The sequence below is a fragment of the Protopterus annectens genome, chromosome 3.part1 (genome assembly GCF_019279795.1).
Source record: "Protopterus annectens isolate FY-2018-M chromosome 3.part1, PAN1.0, whole genome shotgun sequence".
In the NCBI taxonomy this organism is placed as follows: Eukaryota; Metazoa; Chordata; order Ceratodontiformes; family Protopteridae; genus Protopterus; species Protopterus annectens.
Window position 1 is genome coordinate 1327684802 of NC_056732.1, and position 22049 is coordinate 1327706850.

Here is a 22049-nt window from a genome sequence, read left to right on the forward strand (position 1 = left end):
TGCTGATAAGGTCTTACTCATAATTAATGCTTTGTTTCTAGGCAGTCCCCCTCAAACTACCCCAGCATAAGATTATCCTGCCTGAAAGGACATCACCCTGAGAAACTGTACCCTGATACAAGTCTCTGAAGTCCTTGATATAAGTCTCTGAAGTCCAACATGCAATTTGGATAAGGTTAATACCATAAAATTGTACCAGTACCAAATCACTCTATCTATGTACTGTTTCATGCTGACTTGGCTCTAAAGGCACCTCTAGGCTGCCCCCACTGTAATTTGGCTCCCTCCATATTGTGTAACTTAGCTAGTCTTACCCCAAGTATCTTATTTCATACATCTACAAATATATATTGCACACAGTAATTTCATCCTGCTCCCCTTCACATAGCCCAGAACATATACCCTGCAGCTCTTAATTAATTCTGCAAGTGTATAATCTAGAGCTTAAAATTAGCCAAAAAGATAAATTTAGTGTAAAATGTAACAAGTAAGCCCAGGGATATACTTGGAGTTAGTGTTAGCAACTGCCCAGCTTAATACAATTCAATCAACTCTTAATAGCACACAAAGTTCTGTAAAACTCAGAGGAAAACCCCGCACTAATAAATATTATTAAGCCATACAGCTACCCGAGATCCCTATGGTCAGCCGATAAATTACTGGTCCAAACCCACAAAGCTAATAATAACTCATGGCGAATTCCTGTTCGCCAACTTTGTTGGCAAAACCTGGAATTTGTTGCCAAGCTATATAACTCTACAATCTTAAAGTCTCTTAAAAAAACCTCAAACAGCATCTCAAAGTGAACTTGTTATGCCCATGTACCAACCATGATTAGCTATAAACTGATAGCATAAACAGTAATTATCATTACATGTAACTATGCCACCAAGATCTGTATCCATTCTAACTTGTAACTGTGTCTGTTCACGAGAATTGTGAAGTCTCTATTAGGGAACTCTACATAACCAATGTATATAATGTAAATAACCATTTTGTTTTTCATATATTCTAGTTGTTTTTTGTATCTTCTTGTGTAATCAATGTATGTTTTGTCTATGTGGAGCTTTTCTCCCCGGGCCTCTGCTGAAAATGGACATGTATCCAGTCGGACTATCCCGGTAAACAAATGTAAAATAAAATAAACAAAATAAATAAGCAGTTACAATAGTGCATGTACATTTCTGTTCTCTTCCAGTAGGGCACACTGTGGATCCATTTTAAACACAAGCATTTTGCAAATACCTTTGCAGCACATGTCTGTACAAACAAGTTTGATACACACATAACATACAGTTCTAATACAGTTGTAACACAAGGATCTTATATAAATCATGTTGATATTCATAAATTACATATAATTATTTACAAAATTCCAGATAGCTGTGCTGGCAGTATCTCTCTTCATCACACTTCGTCCTAGGTAAAGGGACAGATTTAGCTGGACTGGCTAAATTCAGATCAGGGGATAACCGCATCTGATCTGAAGAAGTCGAATCAGTTGTTTTTTGTTTCTTTGAATCTGAGGGGGCTGTATACGATAATTTTAGTTTTCTAGGATCCAAGGTTGAAGTCAGATTTGTCGTTTTCATTTTTCTTTATAAGTCCGAAGCCAATGAATGTGCCTTTGGAGATGCTGCTAACACTTTTCTTTTGATTTGGGGAACTTGTCTCTAAAAATGGCCTCTCCGAAAGAAGAGGGAAGCTTTAGCATCAATTTGTTTTACATTCTACAAGGTCCATGGGGTTAAAAGCATGGCAAATAGAACAATCTTCTGGCAAATGCAGAGGCCCTAAGCAATAAACACATAAACTATGCACATCTGAAAGAGGAATTTTGTGCCTCCATTTAGAATACTTCTTAAAATGAGCAGCCCCTTTCTCAGACATGATGACAACTTTAAAGACAACCACCAATGACAGGTCAACAAACAGTAATGACAGGCCAAAAGACAGCGGCAACTACTGAAAGTCTACAATAGTAGAGAAAAGTATGAACTTGTGTTTTGGAAAATAAAAAAAAAAAAAGGGAAAGAGAAGAAATAGCAACAATGTAGAAAGAGGAGAATTACTAACGATAGTAACCAGGATTACTAGACAGGTAATAAAGTGGACAGAGAAAAATGGTATTAAGTATAGAAAGAACTACTGGAAGACAAGATAAAAGGCAAGGGAGTAAAAGGCTACTAAGATAACAGACTAATATAACATTTTAGATCATAAAGTTTTAAACACTTACCGTAACCCAAGCTCGAGAGAACCAAGAACCATGTCTTTCGCTGGAAGCGGAAAACGAGATCTGAGGTAATTGGGGTTGGTGCATTGTGGGTAAGGAAGAAGCTTGAGAGTTCTAGGTTGCCATGCGCTTTAGCAACGTCCGAGCTAGATCCAAGGGATTGGATCCAAACCCATCAGTTCAGGATAGAATGAAGATTGACAACATCAGACTAAAGCAGTAAAGCCCACAACAAAAGAATGCAGAGCAACAGAAACCAATTTACAGATTCTGATACTAATCACTTTGCATTCCTCAGATTTGATAATTAAATATTCTCACACTGCTATACCACTGATTATTTTTTTTAAGCCAGGTACTGTTATTCATTGTTTATATTGTTTGGAAGGGAATTTCATCAGTAAGGCTCAGCAGTCAAAAAAGCACTGAAGAGTACTGCAGTGAATGAAGTGGCATTTTAATTTGTTTTCAGAATGTCTACTGTATCATTGGGATCTATAAGAAGATTTCAACTTTAAGATCTTAGTGGAGGGATCTGCAGTGCTTTGGAGGCAGTATAAGTACACAGCCGCTACCTTTCCATACACAAGAATGGTAGCCCACTTTGCTTGAGCCAGAGCATGGCAATGATGCTCCCTAACAGATGTTCTTGTGACAGACTTTGTCTTCCACTCTTTGAAGTTTATGGCTTTTTTATTAAACACACTGAACGAGAGCTGGGTCAAGTTATACCACCCCATAGGTATTTTACTTCATTAACCCTTTCTGTTCTGTGCTTTTCAGGCCTTGTTATAATCCAGTCTTCTTTAAAGAATGCCAGATTCTAATACCACAGTCTTGGTCTTTTTAAAAGGCACTTTCAGTCAATACCAGATCAGCTAACAGCTGCCAGGGCTTGTTTAATGCAGTGGATTATTTTAGAAGAAAATATGTCTGGATTCCTATGAGGCAGTAATATTCAACCATCAACATAAAATATTACTTGCTGCTTATAGAAGCTGATTTCTTTCTTTTTTTTTTTTTTTTTTACTAAATTCATTTTATTAAAATTTTTAAACCAGATTAACAAATCACAAGAAGCCTCTCAGCAAGACGTTGTCCCATTCGATTCTCAGCTAGAACGTCTTCTGTGTGGAGGCATGCGTGAATGAGCGTGCCTTCGTGAAGGTTGTGCGTCAGGGCTGGTAACTCGGCATGTAAAAAATCCACTACCAAACATTAGTGGCCCGGAGTTTCGCAGTGGCAACCCCTAACCGGGATAAGCCGAAAGACACAACAACAAATTACAAGAAGCTGATTTCTGATGCTCAAATAATCAAGGACTTTTTTGAGGTACAGAAAGATAAAAAGAACGTGTGTACTCACCATAACTTTCCATGTGAGTTGTTCATCTTGCCTTCATTCTTACAGATGGGTTGGGAGCCGATCCTTGGCTCCAAGTTGGCCTACTACAAAGCTCAAGGTCTTCAGACAGCTCAAGGCCAAGTCCCTATCCCATGATGCACCTTGAGTTACCTCAGATCTTGTTTGCTGCATCAAATAATACCATGTGCCATTCTATCACTCTTTAGGACGAACCCATAGAAAGACTGAGCAACCAGGATATAAGTAGTATCTTGGTCCTCGAAAAACCCTGGAGGGGGTAGGAGGTTGGGAAGTAAGAATGAAGGAGAGATGAACAACTCACATGGAACGTTATAAAAAATACAAAACATACAATAAGCTGGTTGCATAAGTGTGCACACCCTTAAAAAAGAAGTTATGTACTTACCATACCGTTCCATGTGAGTTGTTCATCTCGCCTTCATTCTTTACTGATGGGTTCGGAGCTGATCCCTCAGCTCCGATATGGCCAACTGAAAAGCTCAAGGTCTTATAGCTTGAGGCCAAGTCCATATCCCATAATGCACCTGTGAATTACCTCAAATCTTGTTTGCTGCATATACTAATACCATATGTCATTGATACATTCCTAGAGAAAAGGAAGAGAAGGTTTGAGTAACCAGGATGGATCCAGCATCTCGGTCATCTATCAGCCCAGGAGGTGGTAGGAGGGAGGGACGTAAGAATGAAGGTGAGATGAAAAATGTTATGCTAAGTACATAATTTCTTTTTGTGAAGTTGTTCAATCTTGTCATTCATTCTTACAGATGGGTAGCTTCCCAAGCACCATCTTTCTTGGGTGGCTCACTGGAGTATGTTTCTCAGGACAGTAGAACCAAAGGAGGCCCTGTCCCTGGAGGCCTTATCAACTTTCTAATGAGTAATAAAGGTATGAGGTCTTGACCAAGTGGCTGCTGCACAAATTTTGTCTATAGGAAGCTAGCAGAAAAGGCAGATGATGTAGACACTGCTCTGGTAGAATGCGCCTTAACTTTGTGTTGTAAAGGTAAATTGGCAGCTGAATACGTGAAGGTGATAAAATCAGATAACCATCTAGATAGTGTAGTTTTTCCCACTGGCATACTTTTCCTAGAATCTGAAAAGGAAACAAAAAGTTCTGATTTTCTGAACTCTTTTGTTCTATCCAGGTAAAATCTGAGCTGTCTATGAACATCAAGTTTGTGCAGCATACACTCTAAGTTGTTGGTGTGTTTGGGGAAGAACACTGGTAAATCTATGATCTGGTTAAGGTTAGCTACAGTACAAACTTTAGGTAAAAATGAAGGATTTGTTCGCAGAGACACTCTGTCAGCATGAAAAATCAAATAAGGAGGGGTTATGGATAAGGCATGCAGCTCTGATACTCTACGGGCAGACGTGATGGCTACTAAAAAGATAGTCTTCCAGACAAAAATTTCAAATCACATGAGGAAGCTGGCTCGAAAGGTGGGAGAATAATGCTTGAAAGCATAAAAATTAGGTTCCATGGGGTATAAGGGGATTTCACAGGTGGTCTGAGATGGAAGATCCCTTTGAGAAAAGCTTTGGATGGTTTGTGTGACATTATGTTCAATCCTTCAAAGCCAGGGTGAAAATTAGAGATGGCGGCAAGTTGTACCCGAACAGTAGCTGCCGCAGCTCCTTTATTGAATAGCATAGTCAAAAATTCTAATATGGAGGAAATAGGGGCTTGGTAGGGATCAATGTTATTTTGACAAGCCCATATAGAAAATCTTCTCCATTTGCTACGGTCCTAGTAGAGGACTTATGAGAAGATATTAAAATATGCTGCATTTCATTTGAAAGATTATTGAACCTGGCTATGTTGGGAATTGGAGCAGCCAAGCTGTCAATTTTAGGGACTGAAGAGAGGGGTGACGAGCCCCCGATGAATGCATCAGAAGATCTGGAACTGGGTCCAGAATCCAAGGCTCTTCCAACAGATGAAGTCGAAGGAAGGGGAACCAAATCTGATGAGGCCAATGAGGGGGTATTAGAATGATGGTCCTTCCCAGGGCTTTTGCTTTCTGTAATACTTTAGGTATCAAGGGAACTGATGGGAATGCATAGAGGAGACCCGGAGGCCAATCGTGTATGAATGCGTCCCTTGGGTCATTTCCCCCATGGGGAATCAGGGCAAAGTAGCTTCTGCATTTTGTGTTCATGTGGGACGGAAAAAGGTCGCAGCAAGGCTGGCCTCACCTATGGAATATTCTCTCAGCTATCTCTTTTTTGAGGGATCACTCGTGAGGCAACAAAATTGCCCTGCTCGGTTTGTCTGCAATCATGTTGGATTTCCCCAGGATGTGCATTGCTATCAGAAAGCGTTGGGTGGATGTAGCCCACTGCCATACTCTTAGAGCCTCATGACAAAGGGGGTAGGACCTGGTTCCTCCTTGTTTGTTCAAGTACCAAACCACTGACATGTCTGTCTGAATCGCAATTGTCCCCAGAGGGAGACAGTCCTGAAAGTACTGCAATGCCAAAAGTACTGCTCTTATCTCCAGAACATTGATATGCAGATGTGTCTCTTGTTCAGTGCATGTGCCTTGGGCTGTTCTTCCCTGAAAATGCCCTCCCACCCTATCAGGAAGCATCTGTGGTCACTGTGGCAGCTGGTAAGGGTATGATAAAAGGACGACCTGTCGTTACATGAAGAGAGGTCAGCCACCACCGAAGATCCTTTTTGCATGTGCTTGTGACAATTATAAGATGAGACATTGGGAGCGCTTGATAAGACCATTGAATTAATAGCAGCCATTGGAGAATCCGCATCTGCATGCGACCCAACGGTATCGCAATTATTGCAGCTGCCATCATGCCTAACAAAATCTGCTCCGATAAAAGCGATATGTTGTGATGACGACAAGGCAGATTTTTCGGAATTTATGGTAATGCCCAGATGATTGCAGAGAGAAAGAGAGAGAGAGAGAGAGTGTGGTGTCCCTGGCTTGTATTAGCTGATGCCTGGTGGTAGCAGTGAGGAGCCAATCATCTAAGTAAGGAAACACCTGGAATCCTAAACCCCTCAGGTGAGCTGTGACCATTGCCATACATTTGGTGAACACTCTGGGGGCTGTAGTGAGACCAAACGGCAGGGCTCGAAACTGGTAATGATTGGCTCCCAGCTGGAAGCGCAGATGATCCCTGGAAGGTCTGGCCATTTTTATATGGTAGTACGCATCCTGTAGCTCTATCGAGCACATCCAATTGTCTTTCCCTAAGAAGGGAAGTATCGACTGATGTGTGACCATCCAGAACTTCTTTTTCTTGACAAATCTGTTTAGTCTGCTGAGGTCCAAAATAGGTTTCCAGTTCCCTGCCTTTTTTGGAACTAAAAAGAATCTTGAGTAAGTTCCGGATCATGTTTGGTCTGCTGGGACTGGATGGATGACTCTTTTTCTTAGCAACGTTTGGACCTCAACTGTTGTTTGTTCCCTGTAACTGGGTGGAATGTCCGGGATTTTTGTTGTCAATGGAGGGGGAATGGCAAAAGGAATGAAATATCCTCTGGAAACCATACTTTGTACCCAGTTGTTGTTTGTTATTTTGAGCCAGGCATCTGGATACAAAGATAAGCGACCCCCACTGCCTCCAGAGTAGGACAGTCAGGCCTCCTTTCAGGAGTGCTGGTAGGGCTTCCCAAAGAAATGTTCTCTGTCACCTGGTTTTTGCGGACCCCCTCTGCTGCGAGGTGGCGTCTTCCATTATTGCCCCCTCCTCTGCCCCTGGAGGGGGGGTTCACCACATGTGTCCAGAAAGGCTCCTTGGGCTTTTCGGAACCACATCTTTCCTACCTTTTGACCCTTGGGGTAGGGTCTAGTAAGGGTGGAAAAACAGACTCTGACGGCAGACAGAGTCTTTCCTTCCTGCTCACACCTGGTCAAAGTTTCCTTAACTTTGGGCCTGATAAGGGACGAGCCATCAAAAGGGGTATTGATAAAGGATGACTTAAAGGGCTCCACGAAGGAACACAAGCACATCCAGGAATGTCTCCTGAGAGCAATTCCTGTACCTGCTGCTCTACTCATTCCATTAGCTGCATATGAAATGAGACACATGGATGAGTTCACAATGGAACTGAGGGTAGCAAGCTGGGTGGTAACTTTGTCTGAAGCTCCTGCAGCTACCGTACCCTGAAGAGTATATCCAAGCTCTTTTGGGAGGTCTCTTTACAGTTTCATAAAATGTGTGAGATAGTGAACGCATGGCAAAAGTCGCTGAACTGTACATGCATTCCCGTATCTATCCATGATCTTGGAGTCTCTGTCAGGAGGATGGATAGGGGAAGAAGTTTCTGACATCTCCTTTTTGCTGGCTGCTGCTGCTGCCGCCACCACCATGGCATCAACTGGCACTCCCTTGATGAGGAAAGAGTTGTCCTGAAGGGCAGAAATAAATTTACTGGATCTCCTAGGGACAGGCTCCATGGTGTCCGGAGACTCCCACGCCCTTTGTGAGACCAGCTCCATGAGCTCATCGAAAGGTAGAGGCACCCAAGAGGTGGAGAGTTGAGACCCGAAAGCCTTCAGGAGAACAGACTCATCTTCAGTAGCGTTGGTGGACTTCCAGCCACCCCTCTACCTAACAATTTCTAATATCTTAGCAAATTAGATATCTTCAGAGAGGGACTGTGGTGACCCTTCTGATTCATCTAAGTCCGTATCGGATGTGAGAGACTCCTGTGGGGAGTCTAGGTGCTTCCTCTTGCAAATTCTCTTCCTGGGAACCTCATCAGTGGGAACTTCTGGTGAGGTCTTGGAAGAGCAAGGCCAGCAAGTGGGGCTTCCTGAGGCTCAGGGTATCTATGCTTCGAAAGGATCTGTGAGGCAGAAGTGGACACAGGCACTTTTGGAGAGGAGGTAGTCAGACCTGAAGTTGTAGATGTCTTGAGGGACATCACCCTCCTCATGGCTTCAAAGGCACCCCTGCTCCGATGAGAAGGGACCGCTGGATCCGAAGAAATCACTGATCCCCTTGGCACTGGAACAGTGGGCTCCGAACCAGAGGTAGGAGCCGAAGTCATCCGAGCCGCGGCCCCGAGAGGCAAAGTTGGAACCAACAGGTCAGTTTGACTATCCTCCCCGGACCCGACTGGAGAGTTTCGGCTCCTAGACACCTCGATAGGCACCGAGGAATGGCACTGGAGTAGGTGTTGGGTCTGAAGGCTCAGCAATTATCAGGTCCAACTCCCCTGGCTCCGAAAGACTGGTATGGCTTGGAGGAGGAAAGGAAGTCGATGGCAATACAGTTTTTGGCTCCAAAACCACATGGGTCAGAGCCGATAAAAATTTAGCAAAGGCCAGTGCCTGTAGCAACTTCTGCACCACACGATCCACATCCAAATCGGATAGGGTGATTAAGGACCGAGATGAATGTATGGATGGAGGCACTGACTGGAGACTTTAGCACTTCGGATACCAGTTCCAGGACTGGGGACCGGCTCCGAAAGGACAAGATACTTGGCTCCGAAGGCTGTGGAGCCGACATCGATATTTTTTTTAGTTTGTCACATCTGAAGAAGAAGCCTTAGAAGACTTGGGGGATTTACTGTGGTCACTGAAAGCAAACTTCCTGAAATTAGGATTGTAGACGTCCTCTGTCCATGAGTTTTCCTTTTCTGTCATGTGGAACCGTGGAGGAACATGCGCGCGCACACACACACACACACACACACACACACACACACACACACACACACACACACACACACACACACTTTATAGCTTGCCACACTGTTCGCAGAAATACCAAGCAATAAAAATGTATAGCTTCCTAGGCGAACAGAGGAAGGCTCAAGCACTAATGTTCAGAGGTTGAATCACAAGCACTGAAGCACAAAAGAGGCCTGACACATGATACATGGTCCAAGCAATAACGCTTGATACATGTATGAAATGACAGCAAATTGACCACGCTACATATGTTTATAATGGTACATTCATTAAATGAGCACTGGCAACATCCATATCCTTAGTGTGGGAGCTCTTAACAATATCAGTCGATGGTTAGCCATCTGATGGCAAAAGATAATGTAGTTAGCAACCTATTTGGACAAAGTTTGAGTAGCTACAACCCAGACCCTCCCTCACTCACATAGATAAAAGGAGATAAACAGTCTGTCTTTCTGAACTCAAGCATCTTTTTCAGGTAAAAGCCAGAACTGACAGTGCACTTCAAGGGTATGAAGAGTCCTTTCTCCTTTGTATTCTACCAAAAGAAAGAAAATGGGAAGGTGAATGGACTTCTTTGACAACTTTGGAGTGGAAATGTGAGCCAGTTCCACAAGATATCTGACCCCTATGAAAGATAAAAAAAAATAAGGGGATGCATGTCTGAGAAACTAATAACCATAAAGAAAAGCAAGACATATGTGTTCTTTCTGTATCAGATGCTCCACGAAGACCTCACATGATGGGCCCTACAATTGTACTTATCCTTTACATCAATCAAAATTCAGCTTCTTTTTCTTCTAGAAGTTCCCATATCTGGTGTGGATGTATGCCAGCTGTAAAGCATGCTATGATATCAGGTATTGATTACTAACAACTTCTGTGCCTCATGCTAACCAGTTTGCCTCTTGCAAGCAGTAACCGCCCTCCTGCAAATCAATTTCATAATCCCGCAGCTAAAAATTGATATATACTTGTCTGATGTTCAATGGTTTCAACAGGTAAAGCTAGTTGGGGGACCCTCCCACAAGCAAAGGACAGAGGAAGACTATTCTATTCTTCTCAAAGAGTGTCTTCTTCTTCATAGGTCAACTGATATGATAAGAATGTATTTCTTTTATTTAACACCAAGGACCACTCTTGACAACTCATATGCTTTGATCAATTCCTAAACGATAAAACCAACTGAATGTAAGAATCCACAGAAGCAGCTAAACGCCAACTAAAAGACTGAGAACTGAGGTATAACAAGCAAAAAAAAAAAAACCTCTTGAGTTACAAAAAGAGAAGGCTGCATTGGAATAGATGTAGACCATCAAGCCTTCCAAGGGTGGAAAAAGCAAGCACCAGGGACAGCTTCTCAAAAAAAAAAGCAAATAATACAACAGCACTTTCAGTGAGTGAGGGGCCAGTGACAAGTTGGAACCATCTAGATGTGGAAGGGTTTACAATCCTTCACTCTTCTAGTGTCTGGAGCTGAACAACAATTCAGCCCAAATACCTACTCACTCCGAGGTAAGATTCCACCACAGAAAAAGCAAAACTCTCAGAAATAAGTTCTCTCATTCCCTCAAGTTTTTTGACATCCCAGTTAGATGGTTGAAGAGCTTAAGGAAGGACAGGGATCACCTTCTCAAGAAAAATGCAAAGTGGTAAGAAGGGGCCTCTTAATGAAGTGGAAAGCTACTCCTTATTGATCTCAATGTACTGCTACCGTAGGATCACAGGAGGTTACTAGGCCAATAGCCCTAAAGCCTTTTTCAGCCTAGCCATTCATGCCCCAAATTTCCCAATTATCAATGCCCACTGGCTAGAACAGCATTGGAATATGCCTGTGACTTAGGGCATCTACAAACTGCCCCTGACCATAAGGGCCACAGGCGAAGAACGAACCTGCGATTTCCCATCCATTGGTCCAATCTGCGTTTGAATAGGCCTAGGGAAGAGCTCTGTTTCACATGAATGGGGAGTATGTTCCAGAGAAAGGGTATTCTCTAAGACACATACTTATCCCTCCAACATGTTTTATTTATGTCACAAATGAGGTTTGTAATCTAATCTAACCTGTCAGGACATTATACGGGTACCAGATCCAGGATATTTGCACCTCTAGTAGGTGTGCAGACTAGCTGTGGTAGGTTGTTTGCACTGACATAATCAAGGAATCGTTGAGCCTGCATATTAACGGTTGTGTATGTATCCCAGTTTATGGTGGGTAGTTGAAATCACCCATTAATATGATACTGGGCTGAATTATGAGTAACTCTAGTACATTTAAGTATGTGGTATGCTTATCCTGGGTCATAGACAGGGACCTATAGCTATCAAGAATGTGGTATTTGACTTTACCTAAGGTTAGTTGGACATGGAATTGCTCAAGCATTTCATATTGTTTGACAAATCTTGAGGTGTGCTTACTTTTTATGTAGACTGATATACCTCCACCTATTTTCCCTTCTTGTCCCGTAGCTGCTCTAAATGTGTGGAAGATATTATAGTCTTGCACTACTGGGGTGTCTTCCACAGCTTTAAACTATGTTTCAGTAACTGCATAGATGCCAACACTTTCCAAGGTGAGGAGTGCTTCCAGGCAATGGAGCTTCTTGTTGAGACTTCTATCTTTGGACAGTAACACCTTAAGATTATCTTGCATCAAATTTACTATGTTAAAAGATTTATCAGATTAGCATTGCCTAAAAAAGGCAGTATAGGACGGATTATGTTTTGGCCAATATCTGAAAGCCTAGTGGGGACAGGTGCAGACTATCACTGGCAAAGCAGAGTGGTCTGTCGATCATGTCTTCCCAAGTTGACAAATATCGGACCCCCCTTAGAATGACACCAGTAACTAATCCAATTGTTAAAGTCAATCATCTTCTGTTTATATTGTGGTATCATTCTTGGACAAGGTAGAATGCTGCTCAATGCTAAGCCCATACCTGCTTGAAACACATAATCTGAAAGTTCTGTAATGTAACTCTTCATATAGTCAAGGGAGGTATACCTCAGGTCAGTAACACCCACATAGACTATGACAGAGTCATACTGGTAGTTATGGTTCAATGTCTTGAGTGAATGTGTGAAATGCTTGCCCCTGATAGGCAACTGACTGTGACTGTCCCCTTGCTCAGTCTGGAGAGGGGGGGCATCAGTGAGTCTCACAACAGCGTCTCCAATTACCAATATACTGGGTTGTGTGGCAGTCTGCCTTTAGGGCTTAGAGGTTGAGACATTGTGAGATGTGGTTGTATGTATCCTAGGGAGTGTTGTCTTTGTACAGTGTTTGGTAGGTTGCAGAGGGCAGTGTATGGGAGGCCTTTGAGGCTTGGGTAGATTTCATTTAAGAGCTTCAGCATATGTGAAGTTTGTGTGTCTGATCTATACTAGGTGTAGTGTGAATGTATTACTGGCAGCCTGTTTGGATATATCAGTGTCTGTATACAAAATATTTGACTGCAAAGACATAGAGTAATTACATCTCTTGCATACTGTGTCACTCTGCTTAAGAACAAGGTGGTTGTCAGTAAACATGAGACAATTGCTACCTTGTTTGAAGATGCTGATTTCCACCAGGTTGGCTGCAGAGATGGTAGGAAAGTGCACATCCATGGCTGTGGATCGTCTTTTTTGTGATCAATGAGAGATGGTGCAGTTGGGGTTTAGAGTTGTTGGGTTGGGGAGGAAGGCCTAGGATTGATCTAAAACAACACTCTTGGAGTAATGCTTCTCAGCTGGCAAACTAGCTGCTCAACATTCAGTTAGATACTTGAGAAAATAGCAGAGGAAGTTTTATATGGACAATTACATTTCTAGGTGCCTGATTTTATACAGGGTACTGCAAACCACTGCTGCACAACTCAGCAGAGGTTATAGCAGATGAGTTTGAGAGGAATCTAATCAGTAAACAGTAAAAATGCAGTTATGTGGATATATATGGTTCAGATCCTGCAGCAATTCATAATTCTCTCACTATTGTGAGTGATACTACAAGACTAAGTAAAATGCAAACAAAGAAAAAGGAGAAATGTAATAAAATGAGGTACGGCTCCTGCAGCAATTCACAATGCTCTTATTATTGTGAGTGATACTACAAGACTAGGCTAAAGTCCCTAGACGAAGTAAAATGTAAGCAGAAAAAAATGCAGTAGAACTATAATAAATGTGGCTTAGAACCTGCAGTAATTCACAACTCTCTCACTATTGTGAGTGATACTACAAGACTAAAGTTCCTAGACTAAGTCAAATGCAAACAGAAAAAATGCAGTAGAAATGTAACAAATGAGGCTCAGATCCATACAGTAGTTCTGGTCGAGCCACTGTTTTGTGCACCTTCTTTTTCAGCTTCTTTGGCATTCTTTTGTCACACACACCATCACCAACACTCTGTGCTAGTTGGCTGCAGTCCCTTCAATTCGAGCTTCAATCTTCACCCTTCTTATTCAGTCTTTCCTTCTCAACCCTCCCAGATACTTGAAGCTGTTAAACCTTTCACTAGTTTGTCTTCCATCTCAATGTTCAGTTTTTTCTGAAACTGTCTTACGTGCACTCAGTTTCATTCAGTGTGCCCTCAGTTTTACATTCCATTCCATTATCATTTGCTTTAGTTTTTATTCAGTCTCTGCCTGTAATGCCACATCATCTGCATATTGCAGCTTTGTTGAGCTGTCTACTCTGACCTGTTTGCTAATGTAGTCCATCATCAGTATGAACAATAGTGGGCTCTGAGCTGAACCCTGATGCACACCCATTCCCACTGGGAACTCCTTTGTGAATCTGAAACTGTCTGTACTTGCATCATTGGGTCCTTTTACATAGCCTAAATAATTATACAATGTTTCTGGAACTTTAGACCATCTCAGGACTGCCAAAATTAGCTTTCTTGGGACACTGTTGTGCTTTTTCCAAGTCTAAGAATGTCCAGTTGAACTCTTTCCTCAACAGTCGCACTGCAAACATCAGGTCGGTTATGCTGCATCCTCTTCTGAATTGGAACTGCTCATTTCTCATCTTACTTTTTACTACTCTGCATATTCATTTATCAGTTACCCCCTCCAGAACTTTCATGCAGTTCTACAGGAGTTTGATACATCTATAATCCCCACAGTTGTAAATGTCTCATTTATTTGTCTACACTGGCAGTTGAATGCTTATTATTCAGTCATCTAGGATATGTCTTTCTCTCCACACTGTTATGAGTACCCTCTGGAGCCATTTTTTCCTCAGTCATCCAAAATCTTGATCATATCTGCTGTAACCTCATCTGAGACAGATTTTTTCCCTGACTACATTTTCCTTGGTGCTGCTTTTTCATCCTCTAGGATGGGCTTCTCCTCTTCCTTTATTGTAGGCTGTGTCTGAGACAGTACAGTTTCTGCATGGTTTTCTTCATTCAGAAGCTGCTAGAAATACTCCTTTCTTCTGCCTGTGATGTCCTGTGGACTAGTGAGCAGGTTGTTGCTGGCATCCTTAATAAAGCGTGTCTGATAGTTTTCTTTATCTTTCTGTCTTTGCCTTCCAACCTGATAAGAGTTTTTTGTGTCATTTGCTAAGTAACTTGCCAGAAGCTGGTACAGTGAATCTGATGCCTTGTTCTTTGCTTTTGCAACTGATCTTTAAGCCTTTCTGTTAGCCAACCAGTATTCCTTCTTAGCCTGATCCGTCTTTTCTATCTCCCACTTTTTCCCCACACTTCTCCTTTCTTTTGATGACTTCTTAGACTTCTGCATTCCAGCACCACCTTTCCTCATGTATCTTATTTCCATACCTGGCTTGGCTGCATATCTGTTTTACAGTCCTCACACAAGTTATTCTGAGGTGCTGCTATTCTTCTTCAACTCCAGCCGTTTCCTCTTTTTCTAAGGTGCCACAGCCATGAATATTTAATTGAAGTCTTGTGTTTATTTCCAGTCAACTTCCAGGTTTTCAACCTAGTCTCTGTTGACCTTAGAGCCTCCTTTGACCATCGTTTGCAATTGATTGTGGCACCCAGTGATTATGCTGTGGGATGATTTTTTCATGGGGATGGCTTTGCAATTGCAGATTCTACCCAAATGCCCTTTGCTTACTAGAGTAAGTCTACCTGAGTTGCATTTAGGCCACTGTTGCATGTGATTTTGTGAGTGTCGCTCTTGCTGAAAATGTGTTGGCCACTGTCATTTTCCAGACGGAAATCTAGAACAGTTTCTCCTTATTAATTGCTGTTGTCCACCCATGTGAACCCAGGCAGTCCTCATAACCTCTTGTGTGTGTCTGTCCCAATGTATACATTCAGGTCTCCCATTTATCAACACGAACTCACGCTGCCCTGCTTTATCTAGTAAGTCCTGTAACTATTGCATGAATGCATTCTTTATTTCACTATCATAATGCTGCTTTGGGGCATATGCTGAAATTATGCCTACAACCCTATCCTTGCACTGGAGCTTGATTGCCATAAAAGTCTGTCAATAATTTTGATGACATCCCTCATTGTCCTTTGAAGAGACTCTCTCACCACAACTTCCACATAATTTCTAGTCTGTCCATGCTCTCCCAGTAGTAGACTCCTGAATACAGACGATGTCCAGGATCTTCCTTATCATCATGTCATACACTTCCAAGATAAGTCCTGTCATTAAACCTATACAGAATGTATTGATTGTTAGTTCATGTTTGGCAGGTTGATTAGTTTCATGTCCAGCTTTCATTCAACAGCACTCTTTATATAACCCAAGGTGGTCAAATGGACTCTGGCTGGTCAATAGTTTATTGACCCAAGGCTGGTGGGCTTTACGGCAGACATACTGATTAATAAGAGCACACACCCTTCCCACCATTAGCATGGTTCCTAGCATGGGTTGGAATACGGCGTACCCTCAGCTTACTTATCTCTGTGAATACTCATGCCCATATTTGGAATTAGTCAAAATAACCAAATCACCTACAGCCAATTTTTACACCACTGAGTGATAAGCCCTGAAACAATGCACAGTCTATAAGTCATGTTCTCCTATCTAGAGGATAGTACACACCAGCATTGATGCCCAAAGTTGATTTTTTTTACAACTCTTTCCCTGAAAGGCACCATCTACAGTTTGTGCTGCTGTCCATAACTTCATTCTTGGGTGAGTTTAAGGTAGAAACACTGAGAATGTTTTTCAAAGGTGGGATTAAGTCAACAGAGACACAGGGAGAACATGTAAACTCCACATAGGCATTGGCAGGAGGTCAGGATTGAACCATGTACCTCCTGCATGACAGGCAAATACCTTAACTATTATGCCAACATCCCCTTAGAGGAACCCATTGCACACAAGATGTCATCTAGAACAAAATGGATACAAAGCAACACCATGAGCTCTTCAGACAAAAGGGTATCAATGAACAGCTCCCTCTGCACCAAGACTCTGTCCCAACAAAGGGAAAGGAAGTAGGAGGACTTTAGACAGAATACTCACCCTTGGCACCAGGAGGACCATGCTAAACCTAGTCATGTTCCCCTGAATGTGAATGTAAGGTGACTTCCCAAAGAGAAAGAATAAAATTATTTTACTAAAGTGCTTCTATCTACCAGCCACAGCATGATGAGGGACACCTGAAGAGAAGGCAATGAAGTACATTCAAGGCTACCAATGATTACAAAGGCCAGAAAGTACACACCTGGGCAGAAGGCCAAGACCTGATAACCCCCTCAAGGGGGGGGGGGGGTGTCAAGCACAGGGTTAGCCATTTAAAGTACAGAATCATAAGTTGTGGGGGGTATAGAATCCCCAATGCAAAGAAAAATAATCCAAGGGAATGCTACTGTGGAATTCAGGGGAGTCACACAGGCCAGTCTCCCATGCCAGGAGTCTAAGGCCAGAAAGAGCACAGGAGGATTTCACCCCTCTCAAACCCTGCCAATGGCAAGGACCAAGAATGCTGTAGGGCTGGGGTTCAACAAGCCACTTCCATCTCTCCCTGAAAAAGGGAGAAATACATCTAAATACTGGAAAGGTCTCTACCAGTTTCTTGAGAAGAAAGGACCCCAATACCTAGAGAACTGGAGAAAGGATTCCAGTCCAACAGGGGTGAGGAGGAGGGTTCCCTCCCTAACTGTGTGTCAAAGCAGCTTCTCTCACCCATCAGGTGGCAGAGCTAAGGCCTGCTCTCCAGCTCAGTTGCAGAGTCCCGTTAGTGGGAGTTCCCTTCAAAGCCCAACCGTACAAGGCAGGATACCAGAAAGCCAAATCATTGGGGAAAGGACTAGATTAAGAGTCTATAATATATGTGATTCCTCAGGAACAGGGACTAGCAAAGACCATAAGCCCAACACCTAGAACACCTGAAAAATCTTTTCTTCCTCCAAGGAATTTTACTAGTTAGCTGAATGGGAAACACCATTCTCCATATATCACTGAGCCACCTATTAACCAAGCCACTGCCTGAACAGACCACTCCTGTCAAACGGGAAATATCCTGCAGGAGGCTATCTAGATCATTTCCACAAGGTGGATGTGCACAACCATTAAAAGACAGAATGAGAAAGAAATGGAGATAGTATTTATGCAAACAGAAGTGATTAACAACAAAATAATTAATGATTTGTTATATACTGTGCAGGATGAAAAGAAAAACATATCAAAATATTAGGGTGAAGATAAATGAGAAATGTGCATTTTGGTCAATAGAAAAAGTAAAAAAAAAAAACTTGAAAGAGACAGAATTAAATATGAAGAGAATAGGAGCTGTCCAAGACTAAGACATTTTAAGGATTATTTTATTAATAGAAATACACATACATTGGTAAACCATAAAAGTAGTGGACATTTTAGGGGGGAAGGGTACTCACCACAAAGGAGACAGGAAGATAGATATGAAAATTTTGATACAAATGACCCTTTAGAATTTCCACCCTTGAGGAGGTAGGAAAGGTTGAAAACAAAAAAGCAACATATTACAATTACAACAGGGAAGGATGCAAATAGAGGGTAGATAACAAGCATGAGGCAGGGAGGTAATGGATAAGATTTAGTGGTTACTAGTTTGAATTCAGATGATAAATGGATTCAGCAAGAAGGGTAACACACCTATGAACCTATATGTTTTCTTATAAGAATTTTAATATATTTAATTACAGTGATACTGAGGTTAATAAAACCTACTTTAACTTACTTACGAAAGGTTTTAAATTTACCCCTAGTAGAAAAAGTGACATTAGTAAAGTTTTAGTTGACCTCAAATTATTCATTAGGAAAAAGAATCTTGAATTGATGTTCACTGAGGGACCCAGGGGGAACGAACAGAGTCATATCCTTAAGAAGGAAAGCACATTGCATCTACAACTTAAGAATTTTGAGATGGTGGTAGAAAGGTAATTCACAATAATAAAAATGGTTAAGCTAACCTCCCTTTTGAGGAAAAAATATTTTTGGATGAATTAAGTAAGAACAAAAAATTGAGGGTTATGAGACCCAACAAGGGAGGTGGGATAGTAATAATGAGACCATGTTATATGTGGGTAAAATAATGAGTACATTAACTGATGAGAACAAATACTCTCGAGTTTCAAAAAACAAAATAAATGTAGTGTATTCTGAAATAGATTTTATGTTAAGGAATTTACTAACAGAAGAGATAACAGATATTGACACATATAATTGTTTATGTATGGAAAAAAAACAGTTATACCATCCATTTTTGGGATCCCAAAAGTCCATAAAAATGTTTTGGACCCTCAACTTAGGCCAATACTAGCTGACAATGGTTCCAAAACATATCCGACAGCGAAGTATATAGAATATAAGCTCAAAAAAGTGTGGATGGCCGAAATTGGAATTTTAAAAGATTCTTGGGATTTCTTGAAGCATATACGTAAATAATTATATGATAAAGAAGTGAAGTTTGTTACAATAGACACAGTAGCTCTGTTTTCAGTTATACCGCACAACACAGTGTTAGAATGGTTTGAAAAGGCTCTTGTAGAAAAAGGTGGATTCAATTTCAATGAGTTTAGAGTATTGCTGGAACTCACAGAGAGAGAGTACTAAAAAGTAATTTTATCCACTTTGAAGGAGAGTTGTATAAACAGGAAAATGCGGTAGCAATGGAGGCCTGTTGTGCCCCCACTTTCGTGAACATTGTGCTTCATATTAGGGAACAGAAAGTTATTTTCAATTCTCTATGCAAAGTACTGGAAGTTTTATAAATGCTACCTTAACTATATAAGTATTTTTTTTTACCAGTACAGAAGATAAACTAAAAGAATTTATTGATTACAAGGGGTATACTACTGATTTTTTTAAATTCACATATATGATAACTGAGAATTAGTAAATTATTTAGATGTCATAATTCATAAACTGGATGACAGGCAAGTTTTTACATCAACAGTTTACTGAAAAGGTACTTTCCCTAATTGTTTTTTATACTATACCAGCACCCAGCCCTTAAGAAAGGAAATATCCAATTCAAATGCTGGAAGAAGTTATAAGTGAAGTTAAGGAAGGAAGGCTCGATAGGTACACCCTGATTTTAGGGAAGGCAGTTGTTAATTTTAAACAACTACACTGAATGAGTGGCGAAAATAAAAATATGGTACAAAGAACAGATGAAGGAAATAACTCAGCATACAAAGGGGCCTTTGTGATTAATTATAATAGTGATGTAAACCTTATGAAAAATGTAATTATGAAACACTGGGACGTGTTTGCCAATATTTCTGATTTAGAGGTGATATTTAAAAACACTATTAAATTTGTATTTAGGAAAGGACACAATATTAAAGATCTATTGGAGATAGATAAGCATAAAAGCAGTGTTCCAAGTAGAAAAAGAGTTGGGATTTACAAATGTGGGGCATGTAACCAGTGTTCCTACGTTATCAACAGTGAACATGTGAACATTTCACATTAGAACAGATATATACAAACTAATTGTTTTGCTAACTGTAACAGTAAAGGGGTAATATTTGGCCCTCTGTAAAAAATGTGATGCCTTCTATGTAGGAAAACTGAGCGCACACTCAAAAAGAGGATTTGTGAACACCTCTCCAATATCAGAAAAGAGGATAAGGCGAATGCCCTGTATAAACAAACTTTACATTGTAAACAGGCTGCTTATACCTTCTTTACCTTGGGAGAGATTCCACAGGATGTAAAGGGGGCCTTGGGAGGCTAAAATTGAATACAGTGATATCTACTGGCAACTGGTTTTGGAAGCTAACAGATCCCCTGGTTTGAATGGAAATGTTTCCTTGGCCCCTGTTTTAAAATTGAGATAATCTAGGTTATCATCTACTTTGATTTGATCTACTAACTTTATATCAGCACATACATGTGTTGGTATAAAAGTACTGACAAAAAGATTTTGGGGTCTTTTTACATAACTGTTTAGATCCATTTCACTTTTACAGGATTTGTGTGATATTTAATATTCACTGTGTTTGTGTAGTTTCTTTTATGCTGTGGACATTTCACCTACAAAGATGTTTCAATTTCTTTTGTTTTTGACCACTAGATGGTAGCATAGTATAGCTATTTATAAAATGTTTTACTATTTTTTTTTTTTTAAGGAACAAGAGTATTTTATTCTACTGATATAGTCTACATTTTTTAGGTTTTACATTATAGTTTAGACATATGACAACAACCAATTATACATTTGACTACATTTTAGTACTTCATCAGTTTTTAAAAGATTTACATAATTATTGCACATGGAAAAGTTACCTTCTACATTCTATATATTTGATAATCATTTGAAGTATTTATTCAACCTCCAGTTGGGGTTTAAGTATTGTTCACAATGTTTATTGATCAGGAATGTAATTATTAGTTGAACATATATTTTGTTGGCAGTGTTTCTTTTTACAGCTATTTATAATGTATTTTAAATGTGTAGGTTTCTTTAAGGTAATTCATTGATTATTTAGTTTGCAAGTGTGTAATGATTTGTTAAGAGTGTATATGTTTGTCAGGGTATAAGTTTAGTATCCAATGAAGTCCAAAGGGCAGGAAGAAAATGTGGTGATTCAGTTAAGCATTAATGTGGTGTCTTTTATTGAATTAAAGTCTTTCATTTTAATTCCTGGGGTTTCCAGTGGGTGAATTATTCCTGTTTACCTCCACAGTGCCTAAAGTGAGTTTTTTAGTTGTTACAAGCTTCAGGTGGAGCTTTTGTAGTTTGCTTAGCACTGTTTTTGCCTCTATATTTGTGGTACGGGTACAACCAGGCTAATCAATACATACACTCGACCAATTCACTATCTAGGCTAGCCATAGCAGACAACAAAATTAAAGATATGGGGTTGAACCACCACAATAGTGTCTTGCCAGCATGATACTCTAAAACCTGAGCAGGTGTAATACATAGCTCACAGAACCAAACCCCAAGCATGACAAGACAGTATATACTTTCTTGCCTGCTCAGTCTCTCACCGGCTATCATGTGGTAAATGTGTGAGCGCAAAGGTGTGGGCTTGGAAAATGTTGAGTTCCCCACCCATGATCATGAAGAACTCAGCTGACAACATTCTGTTGACTAATGATACTAGCCATCAGTCATCCAGAGGCAGCAAAGCAAAGTGTGAGTGCCATTAAGCTTGCAGAGTAACATCAACTTAGGACAGCTCTGACAGTAGGATGGCAATGGAGCTTAATGAGGATGCATCCTGTTAGATATGCTGTAAATGGCTTCAAAGGTAATGAGCTAATTACAATGATTTTCATGTCATTTGGTACACATTGCTTCTAGGGAAGTCTCAATTTACAGTGAATCTGTCCTATATATTAGCAAACCAC

The 22049-nt window shown here is 40.8% G+C and overlaps 1 protein-coding gene across 1 annotated transcript in view; it reads right to left on the reverse strand.

Annotated features, from left to right (window-relative positions):
* Window positions 1-22049, reverse strand: part of LOC122798437 (centrosomal protein of 290 kDa-like) — a 681821-nt gene that overhangs the window by 12863 nt on the left and 646909 nt on the right. The gene's annotated exons all lie outside the window — the stretch shown is intronic.